The sequence below is a fragment of the Mauremys reevesii genome, linkage group 1 (assembly GCF_016161935.1).
Source record: "Mauremys reevesii isolate NIE-2019 linkage group 1, ASM1616193v1, whole genome shotgun sequence".
In the NCBI taxonomy this organism is placed as follows: domain Eukaryota; kingdom Metazoa; phylum Chordata; order Testudines; family Geoemydidae; genus Mauremys; species Mauremys reevesii.
This window is the reverse complement of record NC_052623.1, coordinates 309,459,496-309,466,629: the sequence shown is the minus strand read 5'-3', so window position 1 is coordinate 309,466,629 and position 7,134 is coordinate 309,459,496. Positions and strand designations below refer to the sequence as shown.

The 7,134-nt window shown below is 41.8% G+C and overlaps 1 long non-coding RNA gene across 1 annotated transcript; it reads right to left on the bottom strand.

The window, feature by feature from the left end:
* Positions 1-2,491: 2,491 nt before the first annotated feature.
* On the bottom strand, positions 2,492-5,977 carry LOC120396090. The gene is made up of 3 exons (XR_005592975.1): positions 5,866-5,977; positions 4,613-4,735; positions 2,492-2,628 (listed from the first exon to the last, which is right to left on the bottom strand). It is a non-coding gene; the product is annotated as an uncharacterized LOC120396090 (long non-coding RNA).
* Between the last annotated feature and the right edge of the window lie 1,157 nt (positions 5,978-7,134).

The following is a 7,134-nucleotide window of genomic DNA, read 5'->3' as shown; positions in this document are numbered from 1 at the left end:
TGTGGCTTCACTTTTCTTCCACAAAAATATCACTACATCTGTCCCCTGAAATTTAAAATAGTCATTACCCTGTAGCACTGCCTCTGGAGGCAGAATTCTGGTCCTCCAACTTTCCATGTTTATACACTAATTATGTTAATATTTTTGCCTCCCAGTGAGACCAAGAAGACAAGAGATGGCTTCTATTAACATATCTACTCTGAAGTGAAATGTTCAAGGATTTTTTTTGTTTGGTAATAGAAAATCCTTTTCATATTTTAGAGAACTATATAATCTAGTTTCACTCAGGGTACCAGAAACTCTGAGGCCAGTGCTCTCTCTGACATTCATGCACAGCAAGAAAACCTCATTGAGAATGAGATTAAGACACAATGTTCTCAGACTGAACATTATTTTATCTTATTTCAGTAGTTCAGGCAATTGTTCTATTAGTTCCAGTGCTTGAATTCTATAGGATAAAGTTGAATTGTGGGATTCTCTGCAGCGCTCCAGCTTAGCTGTCATATTGAGCCTAATCAGTGAATGTCATTGAGTTGACAAGTTTTCAAATGAGGCCACAGGAGATGTCTTAGACCAATGTTTCTCAAATTGGGGTCGCCGCTTGTGTTGGGAAAGCCTCTGGTGGGCCAGGCCGGTTTGTTTACCTGCCCCGTCTGCAGGTCCGTCTGATCGCGCCTCCCACTGGCCGCAGTTTGCCGCTGCAGGCCAATGGGAGCTGCTGGAAGCGGCAGCCAGTATGGCCCTCGGCCCTCGCCGCTTCCAGCAGCTCCCATCGGCCTGGAGCAGCGAACCGCGACCAGTGGGAGCCGTGATCGGTCGGACCTGCAGACAGGGCAGGTAAACAAACCAGCCCGGCCCGCCAGGAGCTTTCCCTACACAAGCAGCAACCCCAGTTTGAGAAACACTGTCTTAGACAGCTCTTGGTTTTCTGGTGATCGGGTTCATTAACCTTTAATTTTAAGACTTCTGTACCTTACTTTCTAACTCAATACAAATTCAGTAAGATTAACTATCTCAATTTGTTGAAGATGCTTACCAATGTAACCTATAAATACAGTAATAAGAGTTCCAATTGGTCAGGAACCTGAGTGTCCTAGTCTGAAGCCTGATTGGGAGAGGCAAGGATATCACTAGTAAATAGTTGGAGGCAATCCGGGAAACCAGGTGTATCAAGTGATAATTTCTTAAGTACGAACTGGATTCCAGCATGCTTTGTGGGGGAGGGCAGACTACTTTCATGAACATCAAAGGAAGTGTTGACAATTTCAGTTGGCAGGAGGTCCCAAATGCTCTGGATTCTCTTTTACGAGCAAACTACAGCATGGATCATAATTGAAGGTGGTAGCTCAGTTTTCTTGCTATGCAAAGTCCACTTCTTGTTTGCAAAAGACACTTCACAAAAAATTACCATAGCTGAAAACAAACCTCAGGACTTCAGCTTCCTGGTAATCAATGCATGGCACGAGGTCAGGGAGTCATGTATTGTCTATAACCTCCTGTCTGACTGTGAACAAATTGCCTAATCTATCCTCTGCCTCAATATCCCATCTGTTTAATAGGCAGATAATACATCTCTACCTCACAGGGATGTTGCGAATTAAAGTCTATTAACGATTGTGAGGTGTTCAGATATTGTGCTGAGGAATTTAGTAGATGTGGACTGCTTCACACTTGGTCAGATAATACTGCAGGCTTAGTGCTTAGCTCACCTCATCACCTCAAAGCTACTATTTAAACCCCAGACCTCCATATAGTTTTTGCAAATGGTCCCTTTCTTTATAGTAGTGTTTCTCAAACTGGGGTTGCCACTTGTGTAGGGAAAGCCCCTGGCGGGCCAGGCCGGTTTGTTTACCTGCCTGTCTGAAGGTCCGGCCGATCGTGGCTCCCACTAGCTGCGGTTTGCTGCTCCGGGCCAATGGGAGCTGCTGGAAGCGGCGTGGGCCGAGGGACATACTGGCCGCTGCTTCCAGCAGCTCCCATTGGCCTGCAGTGGTGAACCGTGGCCAGTGGGAGCCACGATTGGCTGGATCTGCGGATGGGGCAGGTAAACAAACCGGCCAGGCCCACCAGGGGCTTTCCCTACACAAGCGGTGACCTCAGTTTGAGAAACACTGCTTTATAGTGCATCTGAACATCTTGATCTCTGAGTTCTTTGAAATCCATATCTGGCTCCATATTTTGCACCATATGAAAATACTATGGATTGATGGCATCACCCCTTACAGAACAGATGATGCAACATATAAGGTCAATACCATTCTGAGTGAAGGATCCCACCCCTGCAAAAACATTGGCTAGAGCCACCTATTGGATTAGGGGCTGTAAAATGGAGTCAGTACTGATATTTTGTTTAAAGACTGCACTTGTATTGATTGGGAGGAATGCAGATTATTGATTATTTGATTATTTGATATTTTTTCCCGGGATGGATGCTGTCAACCTGATTGGCTGAGTCCAGGTGGAGACTATGGATCTCAGAAGGGCAGTATCCCTGAATCAGTTGATTTTGCCCATACTGAGGAAGTACATAGCATTGTGAAAATCACTGGAGAGTAAATGAACAGTAATGATCTTTAGCTCCGCTCTGAACCAGGTGAGCTGCAGTGAGTCCCATCAGAAAAAATGAACCTGAAATTGAGCATGAAAACTGAGTGAGTATCATGCAAAGGTGACTTCTAACTAGAATATTACTTTGACTATATTTGCCTTCCCTTCTCTATTCTTTTTTGCAAACATTGGGAGCAAAATTTTGTGTGTATAAACATTCAAGTTAAGGGAAATTGGGCAGAGATTCATTTAATACAAAAATGAAATTTAGAGAAGATCATTTGGGGAACAGAGATGCTGCCTGATGCACAGTGTTTCTTATGGTGGGCCTGATATCATATACACCTCTACCCCGACATAACGCTGTCCTCGGGAGCCAAAAAATCTTAGCGTGTTATAGGTGAAATCGCATTATATTGAACTTGCTTTGATACGCCAGAGTGCGCAGCCCCGCCCCCCCAGAGTGCTGCTTTACCGTGTTATATTTGAATTCGTGTTATATTGGGTCGCGTTATATCGGGGTAGAGGTATACCATTAAGCACACCTTGCTGCTCCTCTTAACAGGAGTTCAGGGCATCTTGCTTCTGGCTACTGCTTGCTGATGAGTATCTTATAGATCAGGCGTCGGCAACCTTTCAGAAGTGGTGTGCCAAGTCTTCATTTATTCACTCTAATTTAAGGTTTCACATGCCAGTAATATATTTTAATGTTTTTAGAAAGTCTCTTTCTATAAATCTAATATTCTATAAATCTAATATATAACTAAACTATTGTTGTATGTAAAGTAAATAAGGTTTTTAAAATGTATAAGAAGCTTCATTTAAAATTAAATTAAAATGCAGAGCCTCCCGGACCGGTGGCCAGTACCCAGGCAGTGTGAGTGCCACTGAAAATCAGCTCACGTGCCGCTTTCGGCACACGTGACATAGGTTGCCTACCCTTGTTATAGATTCTAGTTTGCAAATGGGGCTAGACATATCCCTGGACTCCAGACCATATTCTTTTGGGTGTGCAGTGGCTGGTGTATAGGCAGGAAGTATTTCCTGGTTTGCTCTTAAATGCTCTGGAGTGTTTGTCCGCTGCTTGTGCAAAGGTTATAGAGTGCTTCAATGTGCTCTTCCTTGCCTTGCATACCAATATAGCAGAGGACAAGATTTGGCCCTAAAGCAGAATTTACACAAGTGATTCTTAAATAATGGGTGCTAATATCTAAACAGAATTTATTAGCGCATTGCATTATTAAGGGGCTTTTAACGTTTGGATTCAAACAAAAACTGGGAATTGAAACTCGATCAACAACAATAGGGCTAATTATAAAATGCATAACTACAACAGGCTTTAATTAATGCAAACTGGAGCATTGCTTTAACTAGCCAAGAGAGATGAGATGCTGCAATACAGTCTTTCAAGCAATAGCAATGTTCAAGTGCCCTACAAAATAATTGCACTCTGAAGTGTTCCCTGAGGGATGGGAACACCAAAAAGTAAATAAATAAATAAAAGAAAAGAAGAAGAAACCAAGGAAGGAAGGAAGGAAGGGGAAAAAAGAAGAAAATCAAAAGATAAAGATCCCACCTTTCCTTTAATTTTTATCTCAATTTATATTGAAGAAAAGATAATTGTGGTTTAAATTATAAAAGCAGCACTCTATAATTTCAGTACAGGGCCACTGAAATTCTTAGACTTATTCATGTTAAAACTGAGACTAATTTGTTCAACATATCCTGGTGTGAAGCCAATTTTCTCATGACTTGAAGGGGTCATAACAGTTTCCCCAGTGTCTACAAGAAACCTATTGCAGGACATAATAGATAATTGAAAAAGTTGCATACATTACATCTACCCACATGAAGGTTAAAGTAGTAGAATAAAACATGTTCTGGTTAAGTGATGCTATTAATGCAATGACTTCACATATAATATTTCTAACACATTAACATTTAATAGCGTAGATACTTTTGCTTGCATATTATATTAACCAGTCTTTCTCTTAAACTAAGAAGGGTTTGCAGAAAATGGAACATTTATTTTTATAATAAATCATTATTTCTCTTTGCTACTTACATCCTCTCACCCCACAGTTAATGTGGTCTGTATACTGGACCTAGGAAGTAGAGATGAATCTGAGCTAAGTCCTGATCTGAACTTCTCCAAATCCAGGAAATATTCAGATTTAGAGCACTGGTTCTGGATACACAACAAAAAAGTGGGGTGTTTAGGGGAGAGAGGATGGTTTAGTGGATAAGGCTCTGGCCTGGGACTTAGGAGATTTGCATTCTTTCCCAGCTCAACCACAGACCTCCTGTGCCTAATCTACCCTCTGCCTCAATATCCCGTCTGTTAAATAGGCAGACAATACATCCCTACCTCACAGAGCTGTTGCAAAGCTAAAGTCTGTTAATAACTCTGAGGTGCTCGGACATTGTCCTGAGGCATTAGATAGAGGCAACATGTTGGTCTGGTCCTCTCTCTGTGAGTGGGAAAAAAAACCACAATAATTTCTGGATTTGGGTTAGAATTTTTTCCTGATATTTTTATGTTAAAAGAAAAGTTCACAGTCAAAGAGTGGCTGATTTTTCTGACATGCAAAATTATGAATGACCTGGGCCAAAATGAGTCAGCAAAGAAAGCCAAGGCACAGAGTGGAAGGAGTTGCTAGTATGTTGCTTTATGATTTGGAAAGCCCTGCTAGGTTATTGGTACCCTGCATTATGTGCCTGATGCAAACCCCATCAAATTTAAAAGGAGTCTTTCCACTGGTTTCAACTGGTTTCAAATCCAGCTCTCTGTGCCAAACAAATCAACCAGCCAGTCACACTCACGCATCATGACCAAGTGCCAGATTTTCAGTGCTAGCTTACTTTTTTGTGTGCCTGTAGTTTTGCCATTGCAAATCAGATACACAAATATCTGTGTGGTAGAAGTTGTAACTCCAATTAACTGTAGCCACAATTAATTGTTGGGCTAAGAAAAAGGCAGCCCTTTACAAATCTGGCCCATAACTTGTAGTGTGGTTGTCCTAAAATTCCTACAAGTCACCTCTTCTGCCATTTTATATTTCAGAAGATACATAAGGATTCCTCAGTTATACTACTAAAAATTATTTCCCTTCATCAAATTAGTATCAGTACAACAAAAATACTTGCAAGTCTTGGTACTTAAAATACGCATAAGAACATCAAAGATAAATACTAATTTGTGGAAATTCAGTGTGCAGGATCAGTTCAGATGTTTAACTCAATTTCTTAGGGCCAATACACACCAAGGATGGCAACCTTCCACCTCACACACCACCTCTGTCACCAAGTGTGGCTCACCTTGCTTATTGTTGGCTCCTTGGCCTGCTACTTCTTGCCACTTGCTACTTCCCGCTGGCACTGTTTGGAGAAATCCAGTAGTGATACTTCCTGTTCCAGTAAGGTGCCTGCTTCCAAAATGATGAATTGATGAGCCTCCTCTCCTCATTCTCACTGCCTCTCATTGTAGTCCCTTCTCCCTCTTGCCTGTTGCCTCACTGAAATACTGGTACTCGCCTCATTTCCTGCCTTTCTCCCTCTGTGCTGCCCTTCTTTCCCTCTTGAAGAACCCTTTTGAGGCTCTCTTCTGCCACTGCTTTCTCTCCTTTTCCAGGGAGTTCTACTTGTCCACTCTAATGCGCCACTCCTTCCTTTCCCCACCCCCACAGAAAAAATAATATAGCCAGATCCTACTCTCAGTTACACTGGTTTCAGTGCAGAACAACCCCACTGCCATCAGTCAAGTTTTTTTTTGGATTTACCCAGGCGTAAATGAGAGCAGAATTTGGCTCACCCCATGTGCTGGTTATCACTAACAGAAAATCCTATTCATCTTCATGGAATTTCTCATCTCAGAACAAGAAGGGTAAAGAACTGATGGAAAAAAGCTGCACCTTTGTGATATGAGCTAAAAACACTAGCTCACAAAGGCAAAATGTAAACACCTTTCTGGACAATCAGATTTATAGCTAGAGCTGCTCTGCTCCCATGTTTCTGACCCAGCCCCTTGTGGACAAAAGTGGACTTTAAGCTTCAGCAATTGGCATTCACATACAAAGAAGCATGTATTGCTGCTTTTTCTCTTATTTCTGAAAACAGACCTTCTTAAACCCATCAGCACACTAATCTTTTTTTGGCGTCAAAGCTGTTTAATCGTTGGCAGAGTAACAGTCAGTGGATGGCTTAGAGGTTTTATCTCACTAAGACCAGCAACATCAGCAATCGATATATGAATGACTTCCTCAAATAATTCCTAAAGATGGAGAAAACATTTTTCATAAGTTTACCGAGATGATCCTAACTCTGCAGATGTAGCTGCAAAGTAAGATGGAGGCATGTGATTATGTGAATACCATTCAAGCTCACATCAGGTTGCAAGGGAAGAACATTTCAGCCTAGAAACATTGGCAAATAGCCTTTTGCTACCCTTTTCAAGCAGACCAACCAATGCAGCTTACAAGCTTTGACAGACAAACCCAAATTTCACATTGATCAGCTGGCTGTAAAAAACAGCCTAAGTTTTGGCTCTGACATTCCCCTCCTCTGACGCTGCAGTTACACAGACAGAAC